Source organism: Apium graveolens, chromosome 3 (genome assembly GCF_009905375.1).
Source record: "Apium graveolens cultivar Ventura chromosome 3, ASM990537v1, whole genome shotgun sequence".
Lineage (NCBI taxonomy): Eukaryota > Viridiplantae > Streptophyta > Magnoliopsida > Apiales > Apiaceae > Apium > Apium graveolens.
The window spans coordinates 296,616,840-296,643,606 of record NC_133649.1 but is presented as its reverse complement, the minus strand read 5'-3'; the positions used below and the strand labels follow the sequence as shown (position 1 = coordinate 296,643,606).

The 26,767-nt window shown below is 36.2% G+C and overlaps 1 non-coding gene and 1 pseudogene across 1 annotated transcript; both read right to left on the bottom strand.

Annotated features, from left to right (window-relative positions):
* Positions 1 to 454: 454 nt before the first annotated feature.
* LOC141715245 (ruBisCO large subunit-binding protein subunit beta, chloroplastic-like) overlaps positions 455 to 26,767 on the bottom strand; it is a 49,236-nt pseudogene continuing 22,923 nt past the window's right edge.
* On the bottom strand, positions 14,848 to 14,952 carry LOC141715766 (small nucleolar RNA R71). The gene has a single exon (XR_012572516.1). It is a non-coding gene; the product is annotated as a small nucleolar RNA R71 (small nucleolar RNA).

The following is a 26,767-nucleotide window of genomic DNA, read 5'->3' as shown; positions in this document are numbered from 1 at the left end:
GAAAACCAGACTATATATTCTTAAGTTGAAATTTTTTCAAACTTTGAAGAGCCAAGTTATGATAATGCTTTGTTTACTTAGCAAAATTTGTGCTTTGATGAACAGAGTAATATATAACAAAATAAAGAGAAATTCAATCATTCTTCTATGATAGGAATGCCATGAGCAGCATTTGCAAGTCCGTCATATCCATTGTTTTTTCAGTCTTGTTTCCATTATTCAATGCATTACTCTTAGAACTGTGTGGTTCAGATCATTTTCAGTCTTATTCGATGCATGACTTTTAGAATTGTGTGGTTCAGATTGCTAATTAATCAAAAATCATATGAAGCAAAGGAAATAACATAAATAAAACCCCGAAGGGTAACAAAGTCAGAATATGATAAGTTAATACAAAGAAGGCCACGATGGGCTAATAAGAAAAGGAAACTAGTCTAAATCCTTAAACAAATCATCACCGTTCCCCCCAAGTAGGGGGAGGGAGAACATGCTCATCTTCTGTAGGAGTAGCATCCTGGGAAGGAGAAGCTATGGCCTCCGCAGAGGTAGCAGGAATGGGAGAAGGAGAAAGATCCTCGAAAGGAGACCCTTGCCCAGGAACGTGAGGCACTGGGTACGCCTCGAGAGTTACCCCTGGCCCCTTCTTCCCAATCTCTCCCACGATCTGCTCCCAGCAAGTGGCAAATGTCACAGGGAAGTTAGTATCATACTCAGCATTCAGGACCTCCAGCTTGACCCCTCTGAGCCTCCAACTCTAGCATGCGAACCTTCTCCTTCTCATCATCTAACTCCCTCTCCACCTTCCTGAAACAAGTAAAGTTGGCCTATGAAGTTCGTTCGAATCAACGGCGCAGAGTCAAAAAGGGACTCTGACCGCCCAACTCATAATTGGCGAATTCGTACGGGATTATTTGGACTACAAAATCAAACCAGATTGTACGGAAACACTATTTGCTTGATTCTGAAATTATTTCAATATTGAACCTTGGACAGCTTTAAATATCTTTGGAATTCCTCCATTTGAAATCCTAGGTTTCTTTAATTAAAAAAAAAAGGTTCCAATTTTCATTTCATCCGGGAAAAGCCATATTTTTCTCTTTTTTTTTTCTTTTCTGACGCACCAGTCGTCGGAAAGGGGGGGGGGAAGCTCTCCGTTCCCGCCGATCTGATCTAGTCTCCCTTTCGATTCATGTATAAATAGAAGACGAGTATTATTGTGAATTATTGATTGTGTCAATAATTCTTGCAAAGAGAAATCTGATATTACCCATTTCAGATAAGAATAAATTATTCATACTATCTAGTTGAGATTTAAGATAAGATTACCTTTAAAGAGAAATTTACTTTCTCGTCAGAAGATAAGGTTCTCAAAATTTTTAACAAAAAATGCAGCATTATTAAAATTCAATCCATAAAAATTGTAGAAATAATTATTTTTATTTATGGAATTTTATAGTTTAATGAAATACAAAAGCAATTTTTGAATTAAATTTGTGAAATAATATAATATACTATGAAATTTATGAATATCTGAAATTTATTTTAAGTTCTGGTAAATTAAAATTAAAATATATTATTTTGGTAATATAATATATTAGTACTAAGGAAAATAGTAATAATATAAATACAAATTTATGAATTAAATTTATGAAATAATTAGTTTTATTTATGGGATTTTAAAGTTTTATGATATATATAATATTAGTTGAAAGTAATATTATATATGAATAATAAAAACTAATATAATAAAAACTAATATAAGGAAGAAACGAGAAAGAAAGAAATAAGAAATAAAGAAAGTGCAGATAAGAAAGAAAGTGAGAAAGAAGAGATAGCGGAAGAGAACGGAAGAGGAAGGCGGAAAACCGGAGATACCTACTAAATGCTTTTATTTTTGGTGCTCGCAACACACCAAATGTACTCTACAAAAACAAAGAACACTTTTATAAATTATGTATCACTACACTTCTAAAATTCTTGATTATGAGCCCTCGTCAAGAAAAAATATATTCCCCCATGATACACTTTTCCAAGCAACTAAAACCATACAAAAAAAATTTTAAATTAAAATAAAAAAATACATACTACAAATAGGTATACATCACTACTCAACAAAAAAGGAATTAAACCAGAATAATATTTTGAGAATTAAATATGAGCATTCAAAAACATGCCGTCACGTTAAAAATGCACACTCGACTAGCATGTCACCCTTTTTGAAGCTACAAAAGTCATATATATATACAAATTTTTGATTAAAAAATATACACTAAAAATAGGTTTACATCACTACCCACCAAAAAAAATTATATCAAAATATTTTTTTTAATTTAATATGAAATCTCAAAACATGCCCTTCACATGATTTTTTAAACTTACAAAATAATATACAAAGGCACAAACGGGGAGGTGTTAGGAATATGTTGTATACTTGATGATAACTTGAACAAAGCACTTAGTAGATTTTAATTAATTGTATTTGTAGCTTTTAACGGATGATCATTTCAACATCTGTTGAAAGAATAGCTTATGTAATAATAAGTTTAGTAGCACATTTCTGCATATCCAAATGGCTTAATGTAACAAATGTTGTGGAATGTATAGGACATGTTAACTACTAGATTGATATGAAAGTTAGGTTGGATAATTGTAAATATCAAATGTCTTATAATCTTGCATAGATGAAATGGAGTTAACTGCCAAGAAAATAGTCTCAACGGATGTTTCATAAAGCGTTCAACGGATGATCAACTAAAACTTCAACGGATGATCAGCCAAAGTTTCAACAGATGATTCATTGAAGCCTCAACGGATGTTTAAATTCAAAAGAGCAGTTGATAGTGACTTGACAGCCACATGCGTTGGATGGATGCAAATGGAATGTGGCAGCCTATTTGTAGGGTTTAGATAACAAAGAAGCATTTCCATTTCCATGCAAAGCAGAAGATATTCAAAGATGCTATATTGTAAAGTGAGGGAACATGAAATTAGACTTGTAATGTTTTGTCTTATTAAATTGTCTTTTTATCTTGTAACTTGGTGATATATAAAATAAGTGTAGCAAGTTGAATAGCAACTATGTAGGAGAGCAATATTCAGAGAAATAGATAAGGCTAAATCTATAAAGAATTTCTCTAAAGTTGTTGTTCAATTTTTAAGTAGCTGTGTACAATTTTGTAACACAGAGTTCTCTACATAATATATATCTCTGGTGGAAAAGTTAAATCCACCAGAAAGTTTTTAAGTACTTGTATATAAATGCTTTGTGTTTTGATTTCTAATCTACTTTCATTCCGCACCATTACAAGATCAAACACAGTTATCTATTTGTAGAAGAACATTTCTTAAAACCAAAAAGAAGCCAGAATTCCATTCAACCCCCCCCTGTAATTCTTGTTTATATTGTTTGGGAGTAACAATTGGTATCAGAGCAAGCTCTTGAAGAACAAAGAGTTTAAAGATCATAACAACAAACAAGATGAGTAAAAAGGATATTGGAGTCAAGATTCCATTTTTGGACAACGACAACTATCACCATTTGAAGGTGAAGATGCATCTGCATCTCCTATCTCAAGATGAAGCATATGTGGACTGTATTGAGAAAGGTCCACATGTCCCTATGATAGATGCTACAGGAAATGAAGCATTTGTCCCAAAGCCTAGAGCAGAATGGTCTGATCGAGACATTGAACAAGTTCGAAAGGATAAAAAGACCATGAACATTTTATTTAATGGTGTTAATGGTGACACGTTTGACAATATCATAAACTGCAAAACTGCCAAGGATGTTTGGGAAACTATTCAAGATGTTTGGGAAACTATTCAAGTTATATGTGATGGAACTGAGCAGGTAAGGGAAAATAAAATGCAACTGTTAATTCAGCAATATGAGCATTTTTATAGTGAAGAAAGTGAGTCAATCACTGACATATTTAGTAGATTTCAAAAGTTAGTAAATGCTCTAAAGCTGCTTGAAAGAGTCTATCAAACAAAGGACTCAAACCTCAAATTTCTTAGATCTTTACCAAAGGATTGGAAACTCATGACAGTCTCTCTAAGAAACTCACAAGACTACAAGGAATTCACCTTAGATAGACTGTATTGAATTCTAAAGACCTATGAGCTTGAAATAGAGCAAGATGAGAAAATGGAGAAAGGAATAAAGAAGGGAGGGTCTATTGCATTAGTTACTGAGCAAGAAAAGGAGAAGGAGGCAAAGATTGAAGCTGTTGAATCTGCAGCAAACTCTAGAGTTTGGGAAGGCAAAGGAAAAGGGCTAGTAGCTGAACATGAAGACCAGCTTAGTCAAGATGACATGGATGACATAGATGAGCATCTTGCTTTTCTGTCCAGGAGGTTTGCCAAGCTCAAATTCAAGAAGAATTTTGGAGCAGCCAAGCCCAACAAAAACTTGGTTGATAAGTCTAAATTCAAATGTTTCAAGTGTGGCTTGGCTGGTCATTTTGCTAGTGAATGTAGAAAGTCTGATTCCGGTAAAGAAGTTTGAGGATGTTGATTACAAACAGAAATGCTTTGAGTTACTCAAACAAAAGGAAAGGGCTTTCAGCACACAAGAAAATGGATGGTTTGTAAATGCATTAGAAGATGATAAAGATACAAACTATGTCAATCTAGCACTTATGGCCAAATCAAATGAAACAGAGGTCAGTTCATCAAGTAATCAGGTAATCATCAATAATCTATCACAGTTATCTAAAGCCGAGTGTAATGATGTCATAATGACATGTCTACTGAATTATACCATCTGCGTGTTACACTCAAGTCTCTCACTAAAGAAAACACTAATCTTAAAGAGAACAATTTGTTTTTGAGTGAAAGAAATACTGTGCTAGAAACTCAATTTGTTGAGTTAGAAAAACTAAAAATATAATGCAAGATTTCCAAAGATGAATTGACTGGATCCCTTAAGAAAGAGGACATTTTAAAAAAGCAGCTTGAACGATAACAGGAAGTAATTAAGGCATGGAAATCATCTAGAGATGTCCATGCTCAAATTACTAAAGTTCAAGGTATAGAATCTTTATGTGATGCAGCCTGGAAAAAGAACAAGGAGAAGCTTGATTCCAATTTGGTTGAAGGACTTTCAACGGATGTGGATTCGATGGATGATGAAAACTATTCGTCGAATAATCAAAAGGATTATCCGTCGAAAGACAATGAATCACATCCGTTGAGTGTAAGTAAACCAGTTAGCAAAGCTAAATTAGTTAAGCTAAATGAAAAGTATGGATCAGTTTCTAAGAACTTTGTTCCAGGAAAAACAAGTCAAGTGAAACAAAATAAGAGAGTTAATATAGGGCATCTGTCTATTAAGCAATTAAATGACAGACTGGAGAAAATTGAAGTGAGAGCATAATCTAAAAGGAAAAGTAATAGAAATGGGAAAGTAGGGATTAACAAACATAACAACTACACACCTGATAAATTTACACCAAGAAAAATTTGTGTTAAGTGTGGTAGTGTTAATCATTTATCTGTTAATTGTAAACTTTCCATGCCTGCCTCCATGTCTACACCTCCTTCATTTCCCAGTATGCCTACAGTGCCTGTGAATGTTATGCCTGCACATAATTTAAATGCACAGTTTGCTAATATGCCATTTGCACAAAATCCTTACTATGCTGCATTTAGTATGCCACAAATGCCATTTAGCATGCCATACTGGAATACCATGTTTTCTCAAAATATGCCTTTCCGTGTTAATCAACCTGTGCATGATAATTCTTAGGGATGGCAAATAAATCCGATCCGACGGATATCCGATCCGAAACCCGAACTTTTGGATATACTGAACCCGAAGTTTTGGATTTGGATTTGGATTTGGATTTCAACAATACCGAACCGATACCCGATCCGAAATCCGAAATCTAATCCAAACCCGATCCAAACCCGAAACCCGATTAAAACCCGACACATTTATTATAGATTATATGTAATAATTTAGATGTAATACATATAATTTACATATTTTTCTTGTATTATTTGAGTAATAATAGATTATTATCAAGACTGTCAACAATTATTTAGGTAATTATAAATTTTTATTTCAAAATTAGCTTTTATTATGTATGATGTAGTTCGTATATATATATAAAAAAAAATTGTGATAAAATACTAAATATTATGTTCTCAACATATCTTAAATATTACTCACCATGTCAACTCATTCAATATAATGTGTTTAACTACTCATTAGTTAATACATTTTAATATTAGCTATAATGTAAATATTATTAATAGTATTTGTTTGTATAAATAATATTAAATTTGACTACATTAATCGTAATTTTGGATACCCGAAAAATACCCGATCTGATCCGAAACCCAACGGATTTGGATTTGGATAACCCAAAAATATTTGGATTTGGATTTGGATTTTACAAAACCCGATCCGAACCCGACCCGTTGCCATCCCTAATAATTCTGCAATGATGAATGGTTTTAAGAGTTCTACTCAATTGACTAAGGATGAACTTCAAATGCCAAAGTCAAATGAGGACAAACCTAAGAAACCTAAGAAAAAGTCTAACAAAACAGGGCCCAAGGAAACTTGGGTACCAAAATCAACTTGATTTGATTTTGCTGTGTGCATGGAAATAGAACAAATCTTTGGTATTTGGATAGTGGGTGCTCAAGGCACATGACTAGAGATTCTACCCTGCTCACTGAGTTCAAGGAAAGATCTGGCCCAAGTATCACTTTTGGAGATGACAACAAGGGTTATACTATGGGATATGGCTTGATTTCAAAAGACAATGTCATCATTGAGGAAGTTGCTCTAGTGGATGGACTCGAACACAATTTGTTGAGTATCAGCTAGCTTTGTGATAAGGGCAACTCAGTGACATTTAATACTGAAGCCTGTGTTGTTACCAACAAGAAAAGAAACAAAGTGGTTCTTACTGGAGTAAGAAAATGAAATGTGTACTTAGCTAATTTCAACTCATCTAATGCAGAATCTGTCACGTGTCTATTCAGCAAGGCAAGTCAAGATGAAAGTTGGCTGTGGCACAAGAAGCTGTCCCACCTTAACTTCAAGACTATGAATGAGCTAGTCAGGAAATATTTGGTAAAAGGAATTCCACATGTGGAATTTTCCAAGGATGGTTTGTGTGATGCCTGTCAGAAAGGAAAACAAATCAAGGCATCATTCAGAAAGAAGCTTGATTCAACAATTGAAGAACCTCTACAATACTAAACATGGATTTATTTGGACCAATCAATGTATTGTCTATCTCAAGAAAAAGATATTGTCTAGTAATTGTGAATGATTTCTCAAAGTTCTCTTGGATATATTTTCTAAAGTCTAAAGATGAAGCTAGTAAAATCATCATCAATTACATAAGACGAGTCAACTATCGACCTGATTTCAAAGTAAGAAGAATCGGTAGTGACAATGGAACTGAGTTCAAGAATTCTGTGATGAGATTATTTTGTGAAGAGAGTGGGATCATGCATTAGTTTTCAGCAGCAAAGACCCCACAACAAAATTGAGTGGTGGAAAGGAAAAACAGATCTCTTATTGAAGCTGCAAGAACAATGCTAGAAGAATCAAAATTACCAACATATTTCTGGGCAGAGGCTATGAATACTGCATGCTACACTCAGAATATTTCTTTGGTTAATCAAGCAAAATGCATGACACTCTACCAATTGTTCAAGAACAGGAAGCCAACATTAAACTTTCTTCATGTCTTTGGTTGTAAATGTTTTATCTTAAGGAATCAAACTAACCAACATGGAAAGTTTGATGCCAAAGTTGATGAAGGAAATTTTTTGGATATGCAGTTGGAAAAGCATACAGAGTCTACAATCTCATAACCAACATTGTTATGGAATCTATACATGTTGTGTTTGATGACAAAAAGATTGAAGGACTACAAGATGGAGATTTCCATGAAAGCCTCAAATTTTATAATGTTGAGATGATTAGTGATAATAAAAGTGATCAAGAACCAATGTCTAAGGACAATGCAGAAAAATCTACAACTAATGAAGCACACAATTCAACATCCGTCGAAAGGCCAAGTGCATCATTCGTTGAAAGACAATCTGCATCATACATCGAGAGGCAAAGAGCAACATCCGTTGATCCATCAATAGGATTTGAAAGTCAAGTTAGATCACAATTAGAAAGAACTCCAATTTCCAGTCAAAGATCCATAAACTCAGGGGGAGTTTCCGACAATCAAACTCTATCACACATCAAGACAACAATGAGGCATCTTCATCTAGAGCTAATCTACCCCAACAGAGAAGATGGACTAAAGATCACCATTTGAACTGATTATTGGTGATGCATCCTCCAGAGTGCAAACAAGGAAAGCAACTCAAGAGGAATGTCTAGATAGCTACTTTATGTCTCAAGAAGAAGCCAAAAAGGTGGAAGAAGCTCTGTTGGATCCTGATTGGGTTTTAGCAATGCAGGAAGAGCTAAATCAATTTGAAAGGAACAAAGTTTGGAAGCTGGTACCCAAGCCTAAAGGAAAGAACTCCATTGAAACCAAGTGGATATTCAGAAACAAGATGGATGAAAATGGCATAATAATCAGGAACAAAGCTAGATCGGTTGTTAAGGGCTATTGTCAACAAGAAGGGATTGATTTTGATGAAACCTTTGCTCATGTTGCAAGACTTGAAGCCATCAGAATTTTCCTAGCCTATGCAGCCCATGCTAATTTCAAGGTCTATCAAATGGATGTCAAAAGTGCCTTTCTAAATGGGGATTTGGAAGAGGAAGTCTATGTCAGTCAGCCTCCTGGTTTTGAAGATCCAAATTTTCCAGAATATGTCTACTATCTTTTGAAAGCACTTTATGGATTGAAATAAGCATCTAGAGCCTGGTATGATACTTTGTCAAAGTTTCTCTTAGAAAATCACTTCACTAGAGGTACTATTGATAAAATTCTATTCTTTAGAAATTTTAATGGCTCTATCATACTTGTTCAGATTTATGTAGATGATATTATATTTTGGCTCTACAGATGAAAAAGTTTGCAAAAAGTTTGCCAAATTGATGCAAAGTAAATATGAAATGAGCATGATGGGAGAACTAACTTACTTTCTTGGTTTACAAGTTAAGCAAGTTAGTGATGGAATATTCATTAGTCAAACCAAATATATTTATGATTTTTTGAAAAAGTTTGACTTAATGGATTGCACATCTGCAAAAACTCTCATGGCCACTGCAACTAAACTTGAATTAAACACTACTGAAAAGTTTATGGATATTTCAAGTTATAGAGGCATGGTTGGCTCACTTCTGTATTTTACAGCCAGTAGGCCAGATATAATTTTTGCTACATGTCTTTGTGTTTGATTTCAAGCTGATCCTAGAGAATCTCATTTAGTAGCTATTAAGAGAATTTTCAGATATCTCAAAGGAACACCAAAACTTGGCATTTAGTATCCTAGAGATTATGGTTTTGATCTAACTGGTTATTCAGATGCAGATTATGCATGTTGTAAAATTGACAGAAAAAGTACTACAGGAACCTGTCAATTTCTAGGAAACAAGCTAGTATCCTGGTTCAGTAAGAAGCAAAATTCAGTCTCTACTTCTACAGTTGAGGCTGAATATATTACTGCAGATAGTTGCTGTACACAGATTTTATGGATGAAAAATCAATAGTTGGACTATGGCCTACAAGTGAATAAGATTCTTATTTTCTGTGACAACACAAGTGCAATTGCAATAACTGAAAATCCAGTACAACATTTAAGGACCAAGCACATTGACATTAGTATCATTTCATTAGAGAGCATGTTATGAATGGTACTGCGGAACTTCATTTTATTCTAAGTAAGAAACAACTTGCAGACATCTTTACCAAGCCACTTGATGAATCCACCTTCACTAGGTTGGTAAGTGAGCTAGGTATGCTTAATTACTCTTAATCTATTTTTGATATCTAAGCAAATTGAAATGCAGCCAGAGTAAAAGTTGATATTTCCTTCTAAGATAAAATTTTGACTAAGTCAGAATCTGTATCTCGACGGATGTTCATTATCCGTTGAAAATGAACATCCATTGAATTTTATCATCCATTAAAATATCAATTATTACTCTAGGTAATTTAATCATCATCCGTCGAATAGCACCCAATCTAAGTCGTTAATCTTGAGCATTATCCGTTGAATTTACTTACAGTCTGTATGTATATTTCAACGGATAATCTTAGAATTGTGACAGTTTTTGTTATTTGTAAACGGCTAATTTGGTTTAATTTTATTGGTCACTTTATTTTACTTTTTACTTTTTGATAGTATATATCTTAGAAAGTATAAAAGCTAATTAAATTTCTATTCTTTGTTTTTATCTTTCTCAAAGCAATTTCTCTAACTTCTTCTTCCCAAAAGTAAAAAATCTCTTTCTACAACTAATCTCAATCACATCAATGGCACCCGTAGTCAAAATTATGTCCTCAACTGGGTTTGTTTATGAAAATAACAACTTTGTAGCTTTGGTGAATAAGCAAATTCTGGCATCTAAAGACTATCACAAGATGAAGGACTTCATACTAAACTGCAAATTGAGCTATGCCATGCTTGAGTCCCCAACCATTTACTGTGAGGTTGTTGAGGAAATTTGGACTATAGCTGTGTTTAATTCAAAGGACAAGACTATTACCTTTACTCTCAAAGGTAATGAACATTGTGGTAACTGTAATGCAATTAAAAAGTGTTTTAAACTGCCTGAAAATAACACACTTACTCCATACACAGACACTAATGTGAGTAACATGCTAGTTTTTATGGGTTATGCTCTTAATGCCACTAAATTAGGTGATGTTAGGAGACTAGGTCTTAGAAAAGAATGGAGTTTTTTGTGTGATTCATTTATCAAAGTGTTTTCTGGAAAAAATAAGTAATTTTGATGCTGTATCTTACTCACTTGTTCACATGATTTACATGCTTCTTAGTGATAAGTACTTCAATTTTAGCACTTCTGTCATTTATGAGATTGGGAGTAAATTAGGGGATATTAAAAAGAGGTATGTGAATATCTATTATGCTAGATTTTTCATGATGCTAGCTAATTTTGTTTCTAAGAATCTCACCATTGAGAACCCAACAAACAAGTTAGCTTGTTGGGTCCAAGAGAGGAGAGTTATTGCTGACTTGAACAGGGCAAATCATCACAAGGAAATTTCTCTTGTGTACATGCCAATCATGGAACAGCCTCAGGTAAGTGAGGTAAATGCTTCTGTCCCTACTATTTCTCAACCACCTGCTTCTTTGCAAATAATTGGGGCAATGGCATCTGAGACAATCACCAAACAGATACCTACCCAAGCCACAAAACCAAAAGTTTCTAAATCCCCCTCTAGTGTCTCTCAAAAGAAACTAGTTGAAAAATCCACTAAAAACCAAGAGGGGAGTGTGAAGGGAAGGGATATTGGTGAGGGACATGGTGAACATCAAAGAAGCCCTAAGAATAAAGATGGAGAGGTGAGTGCATCTCAGCCTAGCCACACTACAGTTTCTCAACAAACTGTAGTGCTTAATAAGGATATTAGCTCATTGCTAGTTGCATCCTCCCAAAAGGATGTGACTATTGAACAAAGCTCTCAGCCAAGAGCATAGGTCAAAAGAGTTAGGGACACAAGCTCACCCCAAGCTTATGCCAGAAAGAAGAAATCCAGGACACTTGGGGAGACACAGGGTGCACACACTGTGCAAACTGTAGTCACAGACTCGGTTATTGCACCTTCTCAAGTTCAGCTTGATGTGGCTCCTGTAAATGTGGAGTCACAGCCAACATATTTAATAATAGAAAAACCTCACACACAAAACTCACCCACCAATTCTCTAGATGTGGACATGATCCATTCATCAATTCCTGATTCTCCATCTTTAACTCTAATGGAGAAGCCAAAATCTACAGCAAGTGAGCATCATCTGTTAGATGATTTGTTGGCTCATTTGCCATTTCTTTCTGATTCTACTGAGAATACTGTGCATAATCTCAAATCAATCACCACGGTTCTACAGTAGTATCTACTATAAACTCAATCATTTCTACTATCTCGACGGATATTGTTCATCCGTCGACTAGTGATTGTATCTCGACGGATGTGCTTAACAGCAGTCATCCGTTGACTCTTCCAACTACTACTTTGATGGATGTTTCTCATCCGTTGAATATCACCGCACAACTTCAAATTTCAACAAATGTTACAAGTGTAGATGATGTAGTGGTTGTACAATCACTTTTAGGATTTAGGGAAGGAAGTGAAAAGAGTGAGAGGTTGAGTTGCTCTCAGGCAAAAGGAGAGGAAAAGAGTGTCAATCTGCAAGCTATTTCTTCAAACTTGGCAAAAGTGAGTGAGTGGAGTCCCACCTTAGTAGGTGAAGGTGAGGGTGTGAGGGTGGGAAGACAAAGGGAGCCCTTGATGCAAAAAGAGAGAAAATGAAAGAAAAACAGGTACCGAAGAATGGGAAGAGCCCATTGTAAGTGAATTAATGGATGTCAATGAGGCTGAAAAGAAATAGCTAATTCAGCAAGAATATCAAGTTGTCTTAGACTCTATTTCTTATGAAGCTGAGGCATTTACTCACCCTGTTTCAGCATATCAAGTTTTGGCTGAACAGGACAATGTGGCTGCTAAAAGAATGCTAAATTTGGTGCACACTACTGCTTCTATGCAAAGGGCCAAGGATGTCATCACAGTCATGCCACCCAAAGATGGTGATGATGTTGATTATCCATCTGGTGGTTCTGAAGATATTTTTGGGGATGAAGATGATGATGAAGGAGAATTTATGGACATAGGGGGAGAAGCAGGACCTAGCTCAAGGTCAAACACTCCATCTTGGGTGTTTTCCAAAGAATATGATGAGTATCACTTCAAATCCACTCTCTTTCAAATCATTCAACAAACTTAGACAGCTCTTCAAGTCACAACCAATGCCAATACCAAGAGACTTCTTCAAGCACACCTCAACTCTCTTCAACTACACCAAATTCAATCTCTCCAACACATTATGGACATCACTGCAATGAAAACAGACATTGATCAAGTCAAAAAGCACATTGTTGAAAGACTAGATATTAAGTTTCCTAACACAACTATGCTAGATATCACAAGACAACTCAGGAAAAATTCTCATCTAGAAAGAAAAGTGAACTCCTTAGAAACAAGGCTCCAAAACCTGGAAACTTTAATCACTGAAATCCATCTACATCAAGCTCAACAAACGCAACTACTTCAGAAACTGGTGGCTGCACAAACTTCATCCTCCACTCAACTTGATGCTAACAAAAAGGGGGAGAAAGACTCAATTGTTCTAGTTAGCCAAGGGGAGCCACATACAAATCAACAAGGTGATTGTTCCAGCAATTTCCTTCACAAAGCCACCAGCCTTGGACAGTATTGATCTAATCAAGTTAGCAGCTGCCAAGTAGGAGTCAAATGAAAAATTCAAACAACTTGATGTAGCAGCAGTTGAGCAAGAGCTAGATGCACAATGGAAGAAGCTTGGTGAAATCATCAAGGAGAAATTTGGTCAAATTGAGAAGCAAGACAAGGTCTTTTCTCACTGCTCCAAATTAACACAAATTTCAGCAAATGAAATGAGCCTAGGGAACATGGAAAGGGGTCAACCCTCATCAATCAAGTCTCCAAAGGCTAGTGTGATTTTTTAACAAAAGAGGAATTATTCAAAGAGTTCAGACAAAAATCCACTAGACCTATCTTATGAAACCCCTAGGCCAGATGAAAAGAAGCTGCTTGCAAGGTCTATTGCTTTATCCAAAGATCCCAGAGACACAGTGTCAAAGAACATAATTGTCACGAAAGTTGGCGTTTATCAGTTTCGTGTTGTCTGATTAGTGTCATCACCATTGCATGTTAAGGTTGAGAACAATAAGGCTATTGAATGAAGTATTTAATGAAGTTAGAATCCCATGTTTGTCATATATATTAATTTAATCAATCTTATTCTCTTAGTTATAATTGTTAGTTTAATTCTTAGTTATAAACAACCTCAATTTGTTATCGTCTTAGCATTGAATAATAACCATACATTGTTGCTTAAGTGCGTGAATTAAATAGTTAACCAATACAGTCTCTGTGGGAACGAACTAGAAAAGATTCTATACTACTTGCGAACTCGTATCCTTGCGTGTAATATTAACGCGTGTTTAGCGACTAACAAGATTTTGGCGCCGCTGCCAGGGACTGTAGTGTTAATTTATAGTTTATGTGCTTTCCATCAGTGGTCATTAAAGTACATTGACTCCGACATTGTTACTTATTTATTCCTTGTTTTATTTCAGGTACTCTAGCGAGGGTGTATGCATACGCGTTCGCGTACTCATAAGAGAACACTGGATAAAGCCGAGGAAGAACTTGTGGTAGTTCGTAAGGAAGTTTTTTAGGAAGAAAGGAAGGTAGAAGAAGAAGAGAAAGTTGAAGAACCATCTTTAGTAGAGATGATTGATCAAGCGGAAAATCTGAAGGCTTTGATGGACTATTCTCGGCCTAAGATTAATGACATTCAGTCAAGCATCATCAGACCAGCCATCAGGACTAACACTTTTGAGATCAAGTCAAGCACGATTCAGATGATACAGAACTCAGTTCAGTTTGGGGGTTCTCCTATTGAAGACCCCAACATGCATATCAGGGATTTTATCGAGATCTGTGACACCTTCAAGTTTAATAATGTGATTGAAGATGCTAAGTTACGCCTCTTCCCATTCTCTCTAAGGGACAAAGCTAAGTGCTTGTTACACTTTCTACCAGCAGGGTCTATCACCACTTAGGAGGATCTTGCGCAAAAATTTCTCACTAAATTCTTTCCTATGGCGAAGACTGCTTCAATCAGGAATGCTCTTACTCAGTTTGCTCAGCAAACTGGAGAATCTCTGTGTAATTCTTGGGATCGATATAAGGAGATGCTAAGGAAGTTCCCACACCATGGAATGCCTAATTGGATGATTATCAATTGTTTCTATAATGGATTGGGTGCTACTTCTAGACCCATGCTTGATGCAGCATCAGGAGGAGCCATGTGGACTGAAAGCTATGATGAAGCTTATGAACTTATTGAACTGATGGCTGCTAATAAGTATCAGAATCCTTCCCAGAGGCTGACTCAGGGAAAAATCGCAGAAATTCTGGAGTTGGACGTAGCAACTGCTATCGCTGCCCAACTTAAGGCTTTGACGATGAAGGCTTTGTCAATCAGTTTGTGAGCAACTTCCAGCGATCGCAGCAACCTGTGCCAGCCACCTATCATCCCAACAACCGCAATCATCCTAAATTCAGCTAGAGCAACACTCAGAATGCGGTTCAACAGTCTTATCAGCAATATACAGCTAAGCAGTACAACCCCTCTGGTTTTCAGCAACCGCAATATGCACCAAGACAACAACTCCAGCTGCAACAAGCCAATGAAAAATCTGAATTAGAGGAGTTGAAGCTTATGTGCAAGAGTCAAGCCGTTTATATCAAGACCTTGGAAAATCAAATTGGGCAAATTGCCAATGCCTTCCTAAATCATCAGCCTGGTACACTAACTAGTGACACTGAAGTGCCAGGAAAGAGGGAAGCTAAGGAGCAGGTAAAGGCAATCACTTTGAGGTCTGGAAAGGTTGTGAATCCCGAACAAACTTAAGTGTTGACTGAAGAAGCTGAGGCTGAGAAAGAAGTAGAGCAGCTGGAAGTAGAAATGGAACCAAGAAAGACTACTGTTGAGCACACTCCTTCTAAGGGTAATACAGGGGAGAAGCAGATATATCCTCCACCGCCTTTTTCCAAGCGGCTGCAGAAGAAAAAGCTGGACAAGCAATTTGAGAAGTTTCTGGGGGTGTTCAAGAAACTTCATATCAACATACCTTTCGCTGAAGCTCTTGAGTAGATGCCTAGTTATGCAAAGTTTATGAAAGGTATTCTCTCTTGGAAGGTGAAGCTAGATGATTTAGAGACAGTCGCTCTCACGGAAGAATGCGGTGTTGTGCTGCAACAAAAGTTGCCTCCGAAGCTTAAGGATCCAGGAAGCTTCACTATTCCGTGTACTATTGGAAAAGTGTCTTTTGACAGATATTTATGTGACTTGGGAGCTACTATCAATCTGATGCCTTTGTCAATCTTCAAGCAGTTGGACTTGCCTGATCCAAAACTGACTTATATGACCTTGCAGTTGGCCGACCGTTCTATTACATATCCGCGAGGTATTGTGGAGGATGTCTTGGTCAAGGTTGATAAACTCATCTTCCCTGCTGATTTCGTCATTCTTGATTTCGATGAGGATAAGAAGATTCCCATAATCTTGGGGAGACCTTTCTTGGCGACTGGCCGAACTTTGATAGATGTGCAGAAGGGTGAGCTCACAATGCGAGTTCTGGATTAGGATGTAACTTTTAATGTGTTCAATGCTATGAAATTTTTTAGAAGGATTTCTAGTGGTTTAGATTTAACAATAAATACTAGAAATTAATGTCCTGAAATATTGTAGTTGAAGATAATAAGTTCTCTACTTCTTTTCTTTCTGTGTTCTTGAGTTGGTTGAATATTCAATGTGATGTCTTGAATGATCTACTTCTATTTACTTAAGAATCAATCAATCCAATTGAATTGTACTGGCAAGACTATCGGCAAGACAATACTTTGAGCTGGAGAGACTTTCGGCAAGATAATCCTTTGAGCTGGAGAGACTTTCGGCAAGACAATCCTTTGAGTTGGAGAGACTTTCGGCAAGACAATCCTTTGAGCTGGAGAGACTTTTGGTATGACAATTGAATTATCATACCAGTTCAAATGTTTGTCTTGCTGAATTAATATTGAATATTAATTCAAAATCAATTCTGAAAATACATAATATTAATTCAGAATTAATTAACCAATTAATTCAATTAATCAATAAATTAATCTTTGCAGATATAATTTATTTTCTTAATTAAATTATATGACTTAATTAATTAATAGAGAATTAATAATATTCTTGAATAGCAACCACTCTTCTGACAATCTTCTGAAAATCACTGAAAATTATAAATTAATTCCACCACTTCAATGTTGACACTCGATGTACTGTCTGGTTCATGAATGACTAACTTCCGTGACGTTTCTTCATGTCTTGACTTTGATAACATGATTTTCTTCAGATTAAATCCCTGTAATTATCTGATACCCTAACAAGATCTCTGACACTTGATTAAAATCATAAGCTTGATTTATATCACTGAGGCTTGATCAATTTCTTGAACTTCTTCCATTGAAGTAATTCCTCAAGTCTGTAGATGAACAATGTTTCTTAATCCTTTGACATATGTTACTTTGAGAGATCTCTTTGTCGATAGAACCACTATTTACTTGTTACATTTTTATTTGAGTTGAGTTAAATCCTCGAATAAACAAATAGGCTATGATATATGCCTTTCAATCTCCCCCTATTTGTTTGTTAGACAATAACAACAAATACTTAGAGGATAACTCAACTAACAAATAAGAAAAAGATATAAACAGTAATGCAAAGTAAATAGCATAAAAGTTATGGATTATATTTAACATTTTCCAGATTCCAAAAGAAATTTACATGTGAATACAAGATAGATGTTCCTCTAGACTGAACATATGAATACATTTGTCTAGCTTGATTCATAAAGCTTTAAGCATATTACATTAAGTTTTGAGGTATTCGAATTCAGTTGTCTTCCCTTCCGAATTCACCTTCTTCCAATTTTTGCATCAACTACTTGTCAAAGACACGATCCCTTTCTGAAGTGAAACTGTCTGGTCTAACTGGTTGAACTCCAACTGACTTTAGCTTATTCTTCAACTGATTGTACCTTTTAATTTTCTTTTCACAGTAACCTTGAATCATATCAGCAACTTTAGATTTCAACTCAGATGAGTATCCAGCAGTTCTTAAGTGATGTTCCATCCAGACAAGATGCTTAGCAGAGTAGTCTTTAAAAGATTGTGAATCGAAATGGCAGATTTGAAGACAATCAGACTTAAAGAATCTTACTTGAAAGGGTAAGTTGACCACTTGAGGACTAGCCCTATTAGCAAACTCTTTTAGCCTTTCACGAAGGACTTCATTCAATTCTGAGCTTCTTTTGACTTTGTTGAGAAGAACCCAAATCTCTGATAAAGAACGATTCTCAAACAGATGAAGTGATACCTTGAAAGATCCTTCACTCTGACAATATATAAATATGCTCATTTCATTTAGTGATCTGTCAAAAGCAGCTGAGATCCTTGAGATTTCAGTCTTGATAGCATTCATGTACACGTCATTGTTTGGATTAGAAATTTCCATCCTGTCAAGAAGATGTAGAAACTCCCTATCATTGTTTTTATTCAGTTGAGGTATATCAATAACTCTTCTTGCTTCATCCCATTTTTCACCAATCTTCAGAGTGACATCTCTTCTTCTTGCTTCAGCTTTAATGTCATGAAGACGTTGCTTTTCAAGAGTTTCTGTTCTTTGGATTTCTTTCCTCATATCAATGATCTGAGATATCTTTTTAAGTTCACCTTCTTTTCTTTTCAACTCTGACTGCTGCTGCTGGAACTTTTTCTCAAAAATAGGATCCACTTGAGCTTCCTCTTCCCATTCTTCAAAATTACTTTCCTCCTCAGCTTCAAAGAAACCAGCTTTATCTTCCAAGACGTTTAGTGGGAACATCAAGAATATCGAAGTCATCTTGTTCTCCACTATAGTAGACATCATCAGCCTTCATTGTCTCTCCAGCAGAAGAATCTTTTTCTTTTCCTGTTGCACTTCTCCCCTGTTTCTCCCCCTTAGTTGAGGAATCCTCTACAGATTTTCCTTTAGACCCCCCATGACCTCCATTACCTCCAGAGCCCGAGCCTCCACCAGACGGCCCTTCAAAGAAAGTCCTTTGCTCTTCATTAGGGCAGTGAGAATTTTTAATCATAAAATACAAGTGCTTCATCCCTTCATTGAGATGTTCCATGCCCTTTTTTATCTTTAAAAATCTGGAGGAGTCCAGTGAGTGGTTCATTTCAATCAGATCTTCAAGAGAGTTCATTCTTGTATGGATAGAGTAGAGGTTTGAAATGTCTTCGGCTGATAAAGTTGGAGATTCCTGAATGGAGTTAAGCTTTGGTATCACAGTGGTCTTCAAATCTGAGATATCATTCCTGATGAATGCCAGCTGATTGTTGACAGAGGTGGAAGAAGAAGGTCGTTCAACCACTTGTGCTTTGAATGTTTGAGCCTTAGCCAGACTTTTAGCAAGTTGTTCTTTCAGAGTAGCAATTTGAGCTAACGGATTTTCAATGTTTGTGTCTGTGTGTGCGCTCACCTGAATATCTCTCGTGTTTGGTTCACTCATCTCACGTGCTTGTGTTTCTCTCAATATAATTGCTCGTAAGAAGCCATCCTGTTGCTGGTCTTCTGTACCTGTAATTGAAATCACCCTAGCCTCTTCAAGAGAGGCCAGTGGTGGTGCAATGGGAATTCGCGAGTCCCGATCCTCAGTCAAATCTATCTTTTCATGTGAAATAGATGTCTGAATTGCTTCAGGGATAGACTGACCGAGTTGCCCTTCACTTTCTCCAGATAAATCGGCGAGTGGAGAATCCCGTGAGGGAGCTAGAGGTGTTGGATCTGGGAGGGGAGAAAATGACTCTATTAGAGGTTGCTGAGAGTCAGATTTTCCCTCTGAAGCATGTGACTGCTCTTCTGCCGTAATTATGGCAGGCACTGTAACCGACTCAATGTGCACTCCTCTCTCTGTGTCCTGAGTATCATCTATTGGTATGTATGCTTCCATTGTGAGTAATGGAAGTGTGCTTGACTCAGTACAAGATGTCATGGCCCTATGGCGAATTTCAATAGATTCATCCTGTTGAGAGAATGTCTCTAGTAACTGTTCATTGGCCATTTCAAAGTCCATGTCCTGTTTGGAGGACAAGGATGGACTTTCAGATGCCTCAGTAAATGTTCTTCTTTTCTTGGGAGGAGGCAGAGCTGAGGGTTCATTCACATCCAAAAACACACTACTTTCTACTAACCTTCTCGGTAATATTTTCGACATTGGGGGAGAGTTTGAGACAGGTTATGACTCTGTGTTTGGCTCTATGACCTGGGATTGAAGCTGCGATTCTACAACTTCATGGTCAGCCCTATCAACCACTGGGGGTCTTTCAACAGAAGTAGGAATAGTTTGAGAGTGAGGAATTATTACCTGCAGTGGAAGAGCATCAGATGTTTGTGCCTGGGTGGCTTGAACCACTGGAGGTTGAGCTTGATGTTCATGACCGGGAAGATTGAAAATTGGTAAAGGAATGAAAGTGGCCATGAAAGCAGATACAAGTACTGGAACTTGCATTAATTTGAAGGTAGTGTCTTGGCGTGTGTAGATCTTTTTGCTTACCGGAGGGGGTTCAGCTACTGATGAGTTAGCAAAAAGAGCCTTATGCACAGGTGTGAGAAGATGTTCTGCTATAAGCATAAGAAAATGAGCGTAGTAGCACGAAACCCTACGATTCGTAGAATGATCACGCAAAGCTGCAGTGAGACGTCTCAGAAGAATGGGTAAAAGTAGTTTGCCAAAATTGATCCTTTGATTGAAAACATCCGCAAGACCAATATACTGCAGAGTGGAAGTGATGTTGTAAAATTTGGATTTAGTGCAGTTGGCAAACACTTTGGAAAGTGTATCGAAGAAAATATCCCATTCAGAAACCAAATTGGATTTAGACAGCTTGGTTAAATTAATCACCCCCTGATAGTGAATGGCATGGAAAAAGTTTGAAATCTCATTGTCAGAGGGTAAACTACAGAAATTGTCCATTGGAAAATTTAACGCTCGATTGATGACTGGTTCATCAACTACATACTGTGTGTTTGCCACGCTGAATGAAAAAGATTTAGAATCAGCGGCCACAGTAGAGGTTGTGCAAATCAGTCTAAGCAGATCGACATTTAATAGAATATTTGATTTAATAGCAGAGCTAACAATCGAATGGTCATTTAAAAATCTAATCCACGGCTTAAATTTTTCCACATCACACTTTTCTAGATTAAAATAACCAACATGATTATGCGAGACAATTTGGAAATTGAGAGCCATAAAAATATATAATAAAACACAGAATTAAATTAAGAAAATTCGAATTAAAATTAAAAAAAAATTAATAATTCAAATTAATTCAATTATATCCGAAAATTTTAGAAAGTAATGTATCTTGTTAATGTTTTTAACTCACAAAATCAGATAGGCAATCAGATTTGCAAACTCACAAGACACAAAACCAAATTGAAATACAAAAACACAAGACACGAAAACAAACAGATTCGTTTTTGAAGAGAGAGAAAAAAAGAAAGAAAAAAAAACAAGAACTGATTTCAAAAAAACGAACTGAAATAAACACAAAAAAAATTGGCAGCACTCCTTCCTGTATGTATACACACGTATATGTATATATAACAGTGGTGAGGTTAAGTTAGGCTGAGTAAAAACTCGAGCAAGAACAATGGTGACTGTTGGATAATCGAAGAGAGAGAGAGAGAGAGAGAGAGAGAGAGAGAGAGAGAGAGAGAGAGAGAGAGAGAGAGAGAGAGAGAGAGAGAGAGAGAGAGAGAGAGAGAAAACAGGCGATTGACTTGATTTGAATAAGCAGAAGAGTGATATGTAAACTAACAAGACAAAACAAAAAAAATTGACCAAGTAGTATAACTGGTATGAAAATCCAGGATTGTCATACCGATTGTCATACTGATAGTTATATTAGGCAAAACACTGGAATTCTAATAGAAAATAAAGGAACTGGTATGACAATCTGATAGTCATACCGATTGTCATACCAATACAAAATAAAAGTAAATAAAAAGAACTGGTATGACAATCTGATAGTCATACCGATTGTCATACCAATACAAAATAAAAGCAGTTATAAAACTATTCTGAAAAATAAAATAAACACAACTCATACTGGAATGACTTTCAGCAAGACAATTGCAATAGTCTTGCCAATTGTCATTGCAGTTATATATATAAAAATTTAAAAAATAGAAAAGAGAATACAGAAAATATTAGCAAATACAGAAAACCTAAATAATATTAATAATTACAGAATAGACAAATAAAGAGTAATAAAAATATGGCAAAAATGCAGAAAATATTTACATAATTAAAATATTTCAAAGATAATTATATTTTCAGTCCAAAAATAGATTTTTTTTAATTTTAGCAAATAAAATTCATAGAAAAATATTTTTAGAGGAAATAAAATATTCTGAGATATTAAAATAAAAAGGTAAATAAATAAAGAAGATAAGATAAAAAAAATTACATAGAAATAAGTAGGAAATATGGTAAACATGATAAAATAAATTTGCAAATGAATTTTTCATTCATAAAAAATTCATTTGTAAATTCATTCAAGAACAGATCTCAGATATTAACTAGTTTAATCACTAAAACTATTTAACATACCCAATTTACCAATTAATCTGGTAAATATGGATTCATCAAGTGGTTTAGTGAAAATATCTGCTATTTGTTCTTCTGTTGGAACAAAAAATAGTTCAACAGTACTATTCATGACGTGCTCTCTAATAAAATGATACATGATGTCAATGTGCTTGGTCCTTGTGTGCAGTACATGTTTGTTGGTGATGGCTATTGAACTTGTATTGTCACATAGAATAGGGATTTTGTTCAATACAGAGCCATAGTCCCGTAGCTGGTTCCTAATCCACAAGATCTGAGCACAGCAGCTTCCAGCAGCAATATATTCAGCCTCGGCCGTTGAGTTGGAAACTGTTTGTTGTTTCTTGTTGTACCATGAGACTAGCCGGCTACCTAGGAATTGACAACTCCCTGAGGTGCTTTTCCTATCAACAACACTTCCTGCGTAATCTGAATCTGTATATCCAACAAGGTTAAAACCAAATTCTTTAAGGTACCAAATACCTAGATTTGGTGTTCCCTTAAGATATCTCAAGATTCGTTTAAGAGCAACGAGATGAATATCTTTAGGATCCGCTTGGAACCTTGCACATAAGCATCTAACATACATAATATCTGGTCTACTTGCAGTAAGATAGATAATGAGCCAATCATACCTCTGTAGCTTGTGACATCTACCTTAATGGAGTTTTCATATGGTCCAAGATTGACAGTTGTAGATGACGGAGTCCTTACTGATGCAGAATCCTCTAGATTGTACTTTTTGAGGAGTTCCGTGAGATACATGGATTGACAAATAAATATTCCATCTAAACTTTGATTTACTTGTAATCCGAGAAAGAACTTCAGCTCTCCCATCATGCTCATTTCAAATTTGATGTGCATTAACTTAACAAATCTCTTACAGAGACTATCATTAGTAGACCCAAATATTATATCATCCACATAGACTTGGACTAATAAAGTATCATTCTTATGTTTTTTAGAAAAGCGAGTTTTGTCTATGATACCTCTAGTAAAGCCATTTTCAATGTCAAATTCAGAAAGAGTGTCATACCATTTTCTCGGAGACTGTTTGAGACCATAGATAGCTTTGAAAAGAAAGTAGACAATCCAAATGATCTGGATCTTCAAAACCAGGAGGGTGCTCTACATATACCTCTTCATCCAACCTTCCATTCAGAAAGGCACTCTTGACATCCATTTGATAAACTTTAAAGTTCGAGAATGTTGCGAATGCCAGAAATATCCTGATGGCCTCAAGTCTAGCCACTGGAGCATAGGTTTCATCATAATCAATGCCTTCAGCTTGAGAATATCCTTTATCTAGCATTCTTTCTTTGTTTCTTGTAACCACACCATCTTCATCTAGTTTATTCCTGAATACCCACCGAGTACCAACAGCTTTCTTGTGTGTAGGTCTAGGTACCAGTTTCCAGACTTGTTGATGTTCAAATTGATTGAGTTCATCTTGCATAGCAAACACCCAATCTGGATCAGTCAGTGCTTCTTCAATCTTCTTAGGTTCCATCTCAGAAAGAAATCCCGAGAACAGACATTCATTTTAAGTAGCACGTCTAGTTCTGACTCCAACATCTGGATCACCAATAATCAACTCAAAAGGATGAGCTTTATTCCAGACAGTTTGTCTTGGAAGATTTGATCTTGATGATTCGCCTTGAAATATATTGGGATGTTGTGTCCTACTAGTTGATCCTTCAGCATCTCCCCCTGAGTTGTTGCCAGGTTGACTTGATGATTCTTCGTCAGTAGCAGTGGTATCTCCATTGTTGCCAATGTTTCCATCACCATTACCTTGAGTATCATCATGATTAACAGGTTCTTCACCAGCAGCAACCTCAGGTTCTTGATCATATTCTGATTCTGAATCTGATATATCATCAAACTTCAGTTTCTCATAAGGATCTTCAGTTTGGATACTAGGGTGTTTAGTGTCATCAAATGTGACATTGATACTTTCAGTTACTTTGTGTTAATCAATGATATACACCCTGTATGATCGTCTTCCATAACCAACAAAAATACCCTCATATGCCTTTGCCTCGAACTTGCCACGACGATCATCTCCATCCTTGAGCACGAAGCATCTAGCACCAAATACATGAAAGTATTTGATAGAGGGTTTCTGTTCATTCATAATCTCATAAGGAGTCTTTATGAGGTCCTTGTTGATTAGAGTTCGATTCTGAGTATAACATGCAGTATTGACAGCTTCAGCCCAAAAGTACATTGGAAGACCTGATTCACTTAACATAGTTCTTGCAGCTTCAATCAATGTACGATTCTTCCTTTCTACCACTCCATTTTGCTGAGGGGTTCTAGGAGCTGAAAATTGTCTGGTTATCCCTTTGTCTGTACAGGATCCATTGAGAAGTGAATTCTTGAATTCTGTTCCATTATCTGACCTTATTGCTCTAACAGGGACAGTAGAATCTCACTCGATCAACTTGATATGATCAATCACAACTTGTGGTGTTTCATCCTTAGAGTGAAGGAATAAAACCCACGTATACTTGGAATGGTCATCAACTATCACAAGACAGTAACACTTATTTGACATCGAAAGAACATTCACTGGTCCAAACAAATCCATGTGTAATAATTGAAGAATACCAGTTATGGTGGATGTGTTAGTGCCTTTGTGACTTGCTTTCTTTGATTTTCCTTTCTGGCATGCCTCACACAGTCCTTCTGGGGAGAATTCCAGTTGAGGCAGACCTTTGACCAATTCTCTCTTAACAGAGAATTCATTGCTTTGAAATTGAGATGGGAAAGTCTCTTGTGCCATAGCCAACTCTCATTTGACGATGCCTTTGCATAGAAATAATTGACTTCAGGACTGCTTCCAGAGTTCATGTCAGCTACGAACAGATTTCCTTTCCGGATTCCCATCAGGGAGGGTTTTTCACTTTTCTTGTGCAGGATCTGACACTTTAGCTTGTCGAATAAAACATAGTAGCCCTTGTCACAGAACTGACTGATACTAAATAGATTGTGTTCAAGTCCTTGCACAATCTACACATTTTCAATGATAACATTTTCAGCTTGCAAACAGCCATATCCCTCAGTTAAACCTTTGTTGTTATCTCCAAAGGTAACCACTGGGCCAGCTTTCTCAACCACATTTGATAGCAGGGCTCTATCTCCGGTCATATGTCTTGACGATCCGCTGTCAAGAATCCACACTACAGGTTCCACCTGTTTAATGCCCTGCAATACAAATGGATTAGACCTTCTTCGGAACCCAAACTTGGTTGGGTCCGGCATACTTGTAGAATTGGCCTTTATCAGGCAAAACAACATTCTTAACTTTTATGTTCTCAACTTTCTCAACGACTGAACATTTGACCTTGTAAACAGCCTTGACAAATTTCTGTTTAGGCTTAGGCACAAATGTCTCCTTTCTAGATTTAGGAGGACTAGTAGTCTTAGACCTATTATGCTTCCTATTATTCACATGCTGACGAGGAGTAGTCTTATCACTAGAAACATGCTTACCATTAAAATAAGCATACATCAAATTAAAGGCACAAGACATGCAATTAGGAACACCACATACTTTATGAGAGGAATTAACAACAGGCAAATTATGCATGGTAGGCATGGCATTTTTGTTATCCAACTCAGGTGTGTCTGAGTTAGTCTTAGTTGCTTTCACAATTTTGACTAGAACTTTCGACACACTTGGCTTGGAAACAACCTTCTCATTAGCAAGATCTTCAGCACGTATTTCTTCTTGAATAATAAAGGAGGTCTCATCAAATGGTTCAACAAATGATTCTTTATAGAGGGGTTTATCAACACCCTTAAGCACATGTGGTACTTTCCTACCTTTAGCACAAACATGAGGAGGAGAGTTTATGCCTAATTCTCCAATAGCAACATTGTAATCATAACCTACTCCAGATGTTTGATTAATAGCTTGCTTATTGTAGAACTCTTTAGCCTTATAGCAAGAATTAAAGTAAGCAGCTACCTTAGTCTCAAGACCGGTGATCTTGTCTTTGGGAATAGTTTTGAGTTGTCTATAACAGTCAACTCTTTTCTCTAGAAAAGATACTTGTTCTTTTAATTTGTCTTGATTAATGTGCACAAGTCTTAATTCATTGACCTTTTTGTCAAGGTCTTTGATTTGTTGAGTTAACATTTCATTATCACGACGAGCACAATCTAAGGAGCCTCCTAGATGATAAACTAATTCAGCATCAGTAAATTTTACCTCTTTTCTTGACGATGAAGTGTTTTCATCAATAGCCATAAGAGCAAGATTTCCAACTTCTTCATCTTCACTGTCAGTATCATCCCAACTTCTTCCCTTTGCCAGGT